The sequence below is a fragment of the Haliotis rufescens genome, unplaced genomic scaffold (assembly GCF_023055435.1).
Source record: "Haliotis rufescens isolate VD_foot unplaced genomic scaffold, xgHalRufe1.0.p SCAF_5, whole genome shotgun sequence".
Classification (NCBI taxonomy): Eukaryota; Metazoa; Mollusca; class Gastropoda; order Lepetellida; family Haliotidae; genus Haliotis; species Haliotis rufescens.
The window spans coordinates 16,945,500-16,958,329 of record NW_025964223.1 but is presented as its reverse complement, the minus strand read 5'-3'; positions in this window follow the sequence as shown (position 1 = coordinate 16,958,329).

The window sequence follows — 12,830 nt, the reverse complement described above, 5'->3', positions numbered from 1 at the left end:
GACACCAACAATTTTTCACAGTCCCTAGTCGTGACCAACTGGATAAAAACCAACAGTTACACAACACCGGATAGACACTAATAGTTACACACAATAGGAAAGGCACCAACCGTTGCACACTACATGGTAGACATCAAGGGTATCACCAATTACACACAACTGGGAAGATACCAATAGTCACAAACGACCGGGGATATATCAACATGTACACACAAAGGGTAGCTATTAAAAGTTACACACAACCGAGGAGATGTCAACAGTTACACACAACCGGGGAGATGTATACATTGTTACACACAACCGAAGAGATATATACATTGTTACACAGTACATGGTAGATATCAACATGTACACACAACCGGTATATACATTGTTACACAGTACACGGTAGATAACAACAGTTACACACAACCAGGGAGATAATACCAGTTACACACAACCGAAGAGATATATACATTGTTACACAGTACATGGTAGATAACAACAGTTACACACAACCAGGGAGATAATACCAGTTACACACAACCGAAGAGATATATACATTGTTACACAGTACATGGTAGATATCAACAGTTACACACAACCGGGTAAATACAAACAGTTACACACAACCGAGGAGATGTCAACAGTTACACACAACCGAAGAGATATATACATTGTTACACACAACCGAAGCGATATATACATTGTTACACAGTACATGGTAGATATCAATAGTTACACACAACCGGGTAAATACAAACAGTTACACACAACCGAGGAGATGTCAACAGTTACACACAACCGAAGAGATATATACATTGTTACACACAACCGAAGCGATATATACATTGTTACACAGTACATGGTAGATATCAACAGTTACACACAACCGGGTAAATACAAACAGTTACACACAACCGAGGAGATGTCAACAGTTACACACAACCGAAGAGATATATACATTGTTACACACAACCGAAGCGATATATACATTGTTACACAGTACATGGTAGATATCAATAGTTACACACAACCGAGTAAATACAAACAGTTACACACAACCGAGGAGATGTCAACAGTTACACACAACCGAAGAGATATATACATTGTTACACACAACCGAAGCGATATATACATTGTTACACAGTACATGGTAGATATCAATAGTTACACACAACCGGGTAAATACAAACAGTTACACACAACCGAGGAGATGTCAACAGTTACACACAACCGAAGAAATATATACATTGTTACACACAACCGAAGAGATATATACATTGTTACACAGTACATGGTAGATATCAACAGTTACACACAACCGGGTAAATACAAACAGTTACACACAACCGAGGAGATGTCAACAGTTACACACAACCGAAGAGATATATACATTGCTACACACAACCGAAGAGATATATACATTGTTACACAGTACATGGTAGATATCAACAGTTACACACAAACGGGTAAATACAAACAGTTACACACAACCGAGGAGATGTCAACAGTTACACACAACCGAAGAGATATATACATTGTTACACAGTACATGGAAGATGTCAACAGTTACACACAACCGGGTAAATACCAACAGTTACACACAACCGAAGAGATATATACATTGTTACACACAACCGAAGAGATATATACATTGTTACACAGTACATGGTAGATATCAACAGTTACACACAACCAGGGAGATAATACCAGTTACACACAACCGAGGAGATAACAACAGTTACACACAACCAAGGAGATATCACCAGTTACACACAACCGGGTAGACACCAACAGTTACACAGTACATGGTATATACCAACAGTTACACAGTACATGGTAGATACCAACAGTTACACAGTACATGGTGGATACCAACAGTTACACACAACCGGTTAAATATCAACAGTTACACACAATCGGGTAGATACCAACAGTTACACACAACTGGGTAAATACCAACAGTTACACACAACCAGGGAGATACCAACAGTTACACACAACCGGGTAGACACCAACAGTTACACACAACCGGGTAAATACCAACAGTTACACACAACCGGGTAAATACCAACAGTTACACACAACGGGGTAGATACCAACAGTTCCACTCAACCGGGGAGATACCAACAGTTACACAAAAGCCGGGTAAATACCAACAGTTACACACAACTTGGTAAATACTTACAGTTACACACAACCGGGTAAATACCAACAGTTCCACTCAACCGGGTAGATACCAACAGTTACACACAACCGGGTAGATACCAACAGTTACACACAACCGGGTAAATATCAACAGTTACACACAAGGGGATAGATACCAACAGTTCCACTCAACCGGGGAGATACCAACAGTTACACAAAAGCCGGGTAAATACCAACAGTTATACACAGCCGGGGTGATACCAACAGTTACACACAACTGGGTAAATACTTACAGTTTACTTACTAACCGAGTTTTAACAACAATATACACTGTTAAAAGCGGCGAACACGTCCCATTTTAATTCTGGAAACCCAATAGTCCAGAAACTCTACGGTCTTTGCCCAGTCTCGGTCAAAGATATTTACAAAAATATACATGCTGTGCCTTGTGTTCAGGCAAGTTATTTAGTTCAATAATTTTGTATTAAAATCCTTTTCAATTTGTTTTCACCATTTTCCCTATTCCATGCATGTTTATTTTGCTACATCTTATTGCTCATGTTCCCAAATATTATGAAACACTTTAATGTTTCTCCTTCCTAATCTAACGTTATAACATTTCAGGTTATTACCATCATCAAATACACAAGAGATGATAGCAAGACATATTTTATTCGGTTGTATGGTCTATGCGGTCTTACAATTGATTTTATTAGTCTTTAAATCTTATTTCTAGTACATTTTTCACAAACTGGGCTGTTAGCTGATATAAGGAATGTAACATCCAGTTGAATTTCCAGTTGACGTACTTACTTTTTTTTTATCAAATAAGAGGACTGTATACGACATTCTTTAGTCTCTTAACGAACTTTCTACAATTAATATTTGAATAAGCCGTTAATACGCCAGTTGTTACAGGGATGATGGTATGATAGCTGTAGCAGATAGATTGACAGTCGTTGTTACGTGTGTCACTAGGTTATTAGTACGGCATTGGCCTCGTTGATTGTTACTATACTGGAAGATTTCTGTGGCCAGTGGCGGACGTAATTCAAACTCCTTCCACACTGACACCGCATCAAATATATTTGTGTACCGATTACATAACTCTTACTGACAGGGTATGGTGGTAGTTCTTCATCGGATGACACTGTGTATATTGGGCGGCTCCTCTGATATCGCCTCCAAACATACTTTTATTGAATGACCCATTAAACAGTGATACACATCTCGTTGAATATATCAAGGCACCAGTTCATATTTCATAACTTTTTTTGTCTTTCTGCTTAATATATCCACATATCAACGAAAATATGTAATACATGTATCCACACAAAAATATACATATACAGGTTATGTATTTGCCCACAGCAACACCCGTATAACTGTTTATTCACGCGTGGTGTGGTAGATTGTAATTGACCGAGAGCAGGTATTGTAGAATCACTTGTAAATGAGGCCGACACTGTAATTAGATACAACGTACTAATGAGAATATGAGAATTATCATAAGAAGGCTGTTTTTTTTCTGAACTGTTACCGTTTTCATACCATAAGTGGCAATGCATTTAAAAGTTGCTTTAGTGTCATGATATTCACTCAAGTTTTCCTCAATCGCATTGAAACATAATTCCCATTGGTTAGATCGACACCGCATATAATTAAATAATTATTTCGAGATTTCGAGAAAGACGAATCGGGTTTTTTTCATTAAAATACACGCACATGTACCTGTATATTGCATACCTAGTGTCACTTAATTTCCCAGTGTGATGTATTAACGAGACATAAAATGGGAAATGAAAAAGAAACTAACTAAACTTTAATGTGTTGGAAAATAATGCAAATGAATTGGAGTAAACGCGCATGAATTCGTATGATAAAGTGTCAAAACGTTTTGAGAGGTAAGGCCGGGTTCATTAAAGATCGTTGCAATATGTAAAAAAGGTGAAATTTGTAAAACGTCTGTAAAGGAAACATCCAACCAAAGGCCCTTTTAAAATAGTAATGTAATGATATAATATAAAGTATATTTCACATAATACAATATACTTTGTACACAATTAGTTAATGCTTTAAAGGGACTGACGAAGGCATGGGTGAAATATTTTAATAACGTCTCAAATTAGTTGAATTAAGTTAAAATGAGTTGAATCATGTGTCATGCTTATAACACCTTTATGCATTTGCGAAACTAAAACTCTTGAGCAAAGGAAAATATTATCGCCCATGGGCCAAACCTTTTTCTCGATACCATGATAACCAATTTCAGGTTGAAATCAGTGTTTACACATCCAGATGGACAATAAAACAACCCTTTAGACATTCCTATTGACGATATCAGATAGACACACCCATTAGATACTCTAGGATAGACAATATCGGGAAGACACAACCTTTTAGACACTATCACGTAGACAACACAAATGAGACACAACCAGATAGACAATGTCAGGCATCTTGTTAGACACATTGATATACACGATGTCCGGTAGACACAACCCTTGAGGCACTATCACGTAGGCACCAGCCTAGATGTCTACAGTTCACAACTTTTGTGAGGTAAAGTCGAGCATGCTCTTCTTACGAATATTTCAAAGAGCCTCATGCAGAACTTGCTCAAAATTTGTTTGATTTGGGTAGCAGCATTCACGGCCTTTGTAAAGCTTTTGAAACAGTTTATGATGGACATCTGGGGGACATTTAGACCTACCAACTTTATGTCCGCTGCAATTCCCTATTTTGACTAGTACCAAATGTTCCCGGTTTTTGTTTAGGTCAGCAATTCACTTACCTTTGCGTGTGTTTGTGATAGGTGCCTCCGGTGAGACAGGATGCGATCCCCTTTTCACTAGTTTGTGGTGTGTCATAAACACATGCGCATGATATTGTCAGAATCGTACAGTGGGCCCTGATTTAAACAGATATTTCTTATGATTGTGAAAAAGGATTTGTCTCTTGTATTTTATTGCACTGGTACTTTAACTATTTGACAAACCAATCTTATTTCCATATCAGAGATCACTCGTATACAAAGACACCCCACTTTCGTTCAGCAAGTGTTACAGCAGGTTCACACGGTTCACTGGGTTAAATACCAGTGCATTAACACTGAAGGTACGAATGTTGTACTGACAAGACTTGATGTATGCGTTAGTTCATCAGGTGTAATTGTCATTTGATCAAGTGTGTTCAGTGTTTGGTGGTTAAGTGGGTTGGTTTGTGCGGTGTTGTATTTCAGCTATATATTTTATCTGAAATAGTGTGATGTTAATCCCCCTTTCCGTGTAACATACGGCACTGACTTATTTACGCCGGTTGTAGAAATAATATTGAAATATTTTTTTTACAAATTCAACATATTTATTAAAATTATTCATCGGGTACAAGATAAAAAAAAGTATTGACAAAAAAATTCTCAAATATTTAATCTTATTCGACAATTGTGTAAATTTGTGCAGTCAGTCTGTACACAAAGTAATTAAGACCCACTGAGGTAGCACTAACATAGAGAGCGACAAATAAACCCGTTTAGTGAAACACTTTGTTGTTTCAAACATGATTGAAGTCTTTGAAAGTACAGTAAACTACGGTTATAACGAACACGCTTATAACGAACTTACGGATATAACGAACTTACTTTTTTGGTCCCGACTATTTGCTGTAGCTATGCTGTATATATGCTTATAACGAACTACGGTTATAACGAACTAAAATTAGTACCCTTTGAGTTCGTTATAACCGTAGTTTACTGTAGTACAGTAGTACACTGGTTCAACCCACGATAGTTTGTCAATGCTATTCTTTACTGTTACAATCATTAATCCCTAGTGGGGGTGTCCGGGCAAGAACAGCTCCTCAGCAACGTGCTGTTATCGTACATGACGACTAAATGGATCGGTGTGACAGGTTCAGTGAATGGCATTTGATTGCGTACCCCGGCGGCGTTGATCTTGTTCACTTTATCAATCACTACTTTTTCAGGTCCAGACTCGATTATTTACAGACAGCCGTCATAAAGCTGGAATATGCATTTTTATGCAGAGTCAAATATCAAACAAACAAAACTACAATCAAAACTAAAGTCATACATCATTCGGTAAACCATCTGTTTTGGGGCGGTGGTGTATATTATTTATTATTACTGGAGGACATTTCCAAATTTGACGCATCAGTGACAAGTTTCAGATAGTTTCAGAGAATCCCCGAACTTCATCACTACGATACCTATGCCGTACACACACTCGCTGAGAGGCCAAATCTCATACAATTAGCTGCAGCGTTGTCTCTGACGGAGAAAGGCGAATATATGTTGTTTAACGCTGATCAGCTATCACGGCACAGTCTGAAACCACAGTCTGACAAGTCAGTAGGACCAGAGACTCGGTATATGTCTCTGGTAGGACATAATGTAATACATTCTATAAGGGAGCCCTCGAGTATTGGGGAACACTCATGTCTCTTCGTTTCAGCGTACGGCTTAGAATAAGACGAGTATAGGATTATAGAATTGAGAATGGGATGAGTTAAGGTTGCTTGAGCTGAGAAAGGAAAGAGTATGGGCTGCTAGAGCTGAGAAGGGGATGAGGGGTGGGATGGAATAGGGGTGAGTCATTTGCTAAATAAATGCTCTGGGTCTCTTCAGAGACACTAACAACCCAGTGGTTGACATAGTGAGCACCAATCCACGTCTGGTCACACATTGTTACTACCCGAACCTCTAAAGTCGGCTTTTACGACAGGTATGGGGTTCTGTGGACCTACCCTGGAGTGCCATTGTGTTCCTGAATCGTGGTCCTGTGCACTGCGCACAGGTCACAAATCAGGTGAAGTTAAGCAACGTTGGTCGCGGAGAGTAGTTGGATGGGTGACCGTGTTCGGCAGCTTGACTCCTGAGAGTTTCTAGGGCTTCGGTCCTGCCCCACACTGATGCACATGTACACATGTGGTGCTCCTTGGGTAAGTGATTTTGTTCGAAATGTGCCTCTGTTCACCCAGCAGTGAATGGGTACCCGGTAGGATTAGATGGCAATGTGGTTGTTAACCTTCTAGCCACTCACAGACAACTTGGGTTGTATACTCCCTAGGAATTGATAATGATGAGAATTATTTACAGATTAAAATAAAAAAGGCAGCAAAGAGGGTTTGGGTGATCAAGGCTGGTTAGGCGCATCATCAACTCAGGGCCCTTTTCCCCCTCTACACGCAGCCCAGACAGCGAATGGGACTTCTCCCAGGAAGCGCTGCCTAGTCAAACCCACCCAGAACTTTTCGGAGAATGTGACGACTCCCCAACACTGCAGCCTTCTACATTACCCAGATTGTCAGAAGGGCTGTATTCCTGGTAGCACACATGGGTACTCTCCCAATGTCAGTCAACAGATTGGGAGGTACCAAACCTAAGGCACCGAGAACAATGGGGAGTCGGACAACTTGGTACTTGGGATGCAAGCGTGACATTTCGAAAGCGAGGTCCGCATATTTGCCATGTTTTTCCTCAATCTTGTCAATCACATTAGTTTTCAAAGGGGATAGAAAATTCAATGATATAAATGATTTCATTGGATTTATCAAAAAGGACAAGGTCAGGTTTGTTGGCCTGGATACGTCTGAGGCTGTAAATGGGCCTATTCCAAAGAATTTTGTATTTATCATTTTCCATGACGCCCTCTACATATTCCGGGTCGTATCATGGGTGGATCTCTGGGTCAAAACCACAAGCATGACGAAGGCGGTAATAAAATTATTGAGCCACCCCATCATGTCGCTTAAGATACTGTGATTGTGCCAAAGCTGGGCATCCATTGACAATGTGTTGGACAGTCTTATTAAATTCCTCACATAATCTACATTTCATATTTACATTTTGATGCAAAATCACACATTGACGGTTTCGAGTGGGAAGTGACTGGCCCTGAGTAGCAAACAGAAAGCCTTCTGTTTAACTTTTCAGGCCAGAGGACTTCATCCAAGCAAAGGACTCTGCAGGATTGCTGATCTTCTCAACACACTGCACATAAACTCGATGCAGTGGTCGTTCAGATAGCCTCTCCTTTTAAAAACTGAGTCTGGACCGACTTGATATGGAACTTCGCTTGGTTGACACTCATTTCTGTACCGTCCATCAGTGCAGAACCATCAACAAAATCAACACCGACATTGAAATTATGTCCCACATCCTTGGCTCGTTTTAGAAAACTGTGGAATGCCTTGTTTTCATCATGAGTCTTGACATACTTCACAAGAGGATCATCAGACAAATAAATGTGTGCAAAAGTGCACAAAACAATTCCATCATGAAGATCCCCAACGTTAATCAAACCAGGTCCTCTCATAATGATTGGTAAATATAAGTGATTGAGGTAGGAGCGAGGGTGATGAAATGATTCTTCGTGTGAGGGTGTCAATACCCTGAATTATTATCATCATCATCATCATCATCATCATCATTATTATTAGGGCATTTTGTGAACAACTGTTGTTCACTGGCTGTTCACACTCACTTTCTGTGAGATATAGACCAGTCAAGACTTCCTAGGCTTAATAGCCCAGTCTTCCGAATGTACGTGAATCACACGCTTGTTCCTACAAGAATAGTATTTCGAGTGCAGTATATGTATCATGAAGGTCTGTAATTCAATCCGCTTCAAGCAAAATATTTAATAATATGTCTTAACGCATTTTTTTAACATCACAGCATAATAAATGATGAATGATTTGATGGCAAATATTCGACATTAACTAAGCTCCATGGGACACCTATTAGATTTAATTATAAACTGACAAGAGTATAACACGTTTAGTCAGGTTTGGAGATGTAGGTCAAATTAGCTGTTGGAGAGACATCGGGAAAGTAGACATTTCTCTGAACACGAAAAAAAAGAGCGTGATGCTTCCCCCACGACTGACAATGGTTGCGGAGTTCCTGTCAAACTTTGTGATTCACTTCAAGCCTCACATTGTACGATATCATATCAGTTTGTAAAGCGTTGAATCTGCCTTCTTATAAGCGACACGTCTAGACACATGGTCCAATAATGTCCATTGTTGCTGATATTATATGTTCATACATTTCCACACGATGACGCCATGACGTTCGGATCAACGCGCGCCCCGACATCCGGTACAAGGCGACCGGGAACCTGTCTGCTTGAATTGGTTAGCGCATGGCGTGGCTCGAGGCAGTCTCACCGACACGTCACGACTGAATTATTGCTTTATATAAACTCACATATTTCATCTGCTGGTATGACGTGTGGAGCGCTAAATCTGGTAGCGTGCAATGTTGCATATTTCACATGGCGAAAATATTCTGAGAGTTTTATGTTTTATATTCAAATGTTCCTAGAAACTGCTATTAATATCCATGACTCACACCAGGAAAAGAGGGATATATTTAATTTTGTCAACTTTTTGGGCAATAAGACATCTTTACTTACCGCATCAACTGAAATTAGTTTAACACATGCATTAATGAAGTTGAATAATCTCTTTTCTTCCGGATAAAAACAAATTTAGAATGAATCACATATATGTTTTTTTCATAATTGGATCAATGACCAGAAAAGAACGTGCACTAGCTGTAGGGATTAGCATAGGGACGAACGGACGTGTTGAGCGTTGAACATGTTACTATATTTAGACAGTTTAGGGTATAAAATTAGGCTTCAATATTAGATACAACAAATACATTAAATGTGTTCAGAGGTTGAATTGTGCGAATAACTCTTCCTGTCAGATCTCCGTCCACTTTAACGAGGTCATTTTTACTTTCACAGGTGTAAAATGGTCAGTCTTGTTTGTTTGTCATGTTTTTGTAATTACGCTTATTGCAAACTAAAACTCATGGGAAATAAATGCTTTATTTATTATAATTTGAAATCAGGTGGTTGATATGAAACTATGTTCTAGTCTTATAAATCTCGAATAAGTGAGATTGTAGCACGTGCAATATGTGAATGAATGCCCTGGATTTGTGAATGAAAAATAGTCCCGTCGTCCAATGAAAATTGACATTTTTTAACTGACCAATCAGCTTCGAGAATCACTAATTGCACACTGTGCAAATATCAAAAAGGTTATTACACTGCATATTTGAGCCCATATGAGTAATAACTACCATTTGATCATGGTTTGGGTTTGGTTGGCTGTCACAAGCAGTTGGAGATAAAAATGTTTATTTAGAATGTTTAAGATTTTTGCTATGTATATGTTTCATGAAAACTGGACACCTACAAAAAACAGTTGAACTTTTGACCTCAATAGATAATTAGAACCACAAAAATATCTATATACAACATTTGGCTTAAAGCGGGGTAATATTACGGTTGAAAAATAATTATTGCATGTGCTTTTTTGGTGCAATTACAGCTACATATCTACCATTATATTGGTTATATATGTATACAGGTTATATGATTCGGTTGGTTTAAAATATATAAAAATATAGCAAAAAATGTATCTATACAACAACTTCTTTATGGTCTAGTTTTATACTGGTTGATGGGACAATAATCCTCTTATTGTTGTAAACAAACTACAATATTTTTCATGAATTTGTTTGATTGATCATGAACACATGACATAACCTGACAGGTAAGAAATGATGAGAGATGATGCGACCTTAACAAAGCAGGAAGGTCCCCAACAGGTGTTGTAGTGTCTAGATATCCCTGTTTAAACACATCTGTGACGGCGATCTATTGTTTAATGGAGAAGCCTCACAGATATTTCCCATTTCACGAATGGGCGGTGAGTTGACAATTATTCATGTGTTCATAATCCTGAATAATGAATGATGTACACTCAGAGCGACATGTTGGCCATTTGTCGCATTGTCGCGTTGCTGCATTGTCGCGTTTGGAAAAAGCTTTTTATTTTACTAAAGGGCGACAAAGCGACAACACGACACTGTTCCTTCTAGGATTCCATAGTTTTACGCTACAGTGAGTGAGTTGGGGTCAACGTAGACTAAAATCTAGTCTCTGAAATGAACATATCGTACATAAAAAAACAGTTGTTCAGTTATCTTAATAAAAATATAATAAAAAGGAGCCCAGTGACTCTCTTCATTTTCAGATACTGCAGTGATCTAGACTTGCCAAACATTATAGACTTGCATGGGCTGTATTTGATATATATTTGTATCAGGGTCTGTAAGACAGACTAGGGTCAACGCCGCTTTTAACAGTATTACAGTTATCTCGCGGCATGTCAGCCTAATGGAAAGCCCGAAGTGATGCAGGTCTCGGTGAAACCCACGAGCACGGGTATGGTGCTGACAAACCTAGAAACATAATCGGGGCGAACCGGGATTCGAACCCCCAATCAAAGGTTTCTGGCGTGCCCAAGGGACGCAACTCTGCACAGCGAATCGCGGCGCCTAAGACGACTGGGCCACCCGTGCCCCCTTTAGGCTACAGAACATAAGAATGACTGTGACCTGGTAAAAATGAATCACCTCTAATCTCCGCGGCTCGGCGGTTCGTGATTACGAGCTGACAGATTCTCACATGTTCTCCTCAACAACCTACTCATCACGCTATATGTAACCAGTAGGACGGGTTTATTCCAATTGCAATTAAAGCACCCTCGAAGGCTGTAATCGAGCAATTCATGCATTGCAGGCTGTAAATTAAAGGGGGCCGTCGAGGATACCCAAAGGCGTTAAGTCCTTAAGTAACACGTGTCCTATATACATCACATTGAAACACCTTATGCACAATATAACTATCATTTCGGTGATAAAAGCACTTGCACGGTAATAAAGCCTCGTTCGGGGATTGGGGCGGTCAAGTAGCCTAGTGGTTACAGCGTTCGCTCGTCACGCCGAAGACCCGGCGGGTTCGATTCCCGACATGGGTACAATGTGTGAAGCCCATTTCTGGTGTCCCCCGCCTTGATATTACTGGAATATTACTAAAAGCGGCGTAAAACCATACTCAGTCACTCACTCGGTCGGGGATTAGGCAGAGGTTTGAATGCGTATTCGATTGTTACCTTTTAAAGACCCGTGAGTGAATGAGTATGGTTTTACGCCACTTTTACGCCACTGTGACATCTGTCTGGACAGTGATATCAATCATCTGGTGCTTCCATGATATGACCGTAACTCACGGTGCTAATGCCTGATCTGAAACTGTATTTATTGTTATGATTCTATTTCGGAGGCCTTACTTAATCTGAACTGTGAATCTATGTTGTCTGGAGCGAAGCAAGTCGATATCGTAATAAAGCATCCTCCATTAAACAGTGTATTATGTCGCCTTTCTATTTTGATAAATATCCTGGATCCATTTCCTACCACTGCTTCGCTCTTGGGCCTGATTCCCATGGCATGACACAAGGAGTATAGACGCTAGGTTAGTGAGTATGGTTTTACGCCGCTTTTAGCAATATTCCAGCAATATCCCGGCGAGGGATACCAGAAAAGGGCTTCACACATTGTACCCATGTGGGTAATCGAACCCGGGTCTTCGGCGTGACGAGCCAACGCTTTAACCACTAGGCTACCCAACCGCCACTTAAATGACCTGTGTGCTACCAGTGCGTACATGTAAACTGATATCTAGCTGTGCTTTAATGAAACATTCATCTACGAGAATCAGGTATAAATATTTCTGAACATGGACCTGAGATCGGTTGTTGTTCATAGAAATCAAGGACGGGGTGTGGTAGTCGTGTGTTTAAAGCATTCGCTC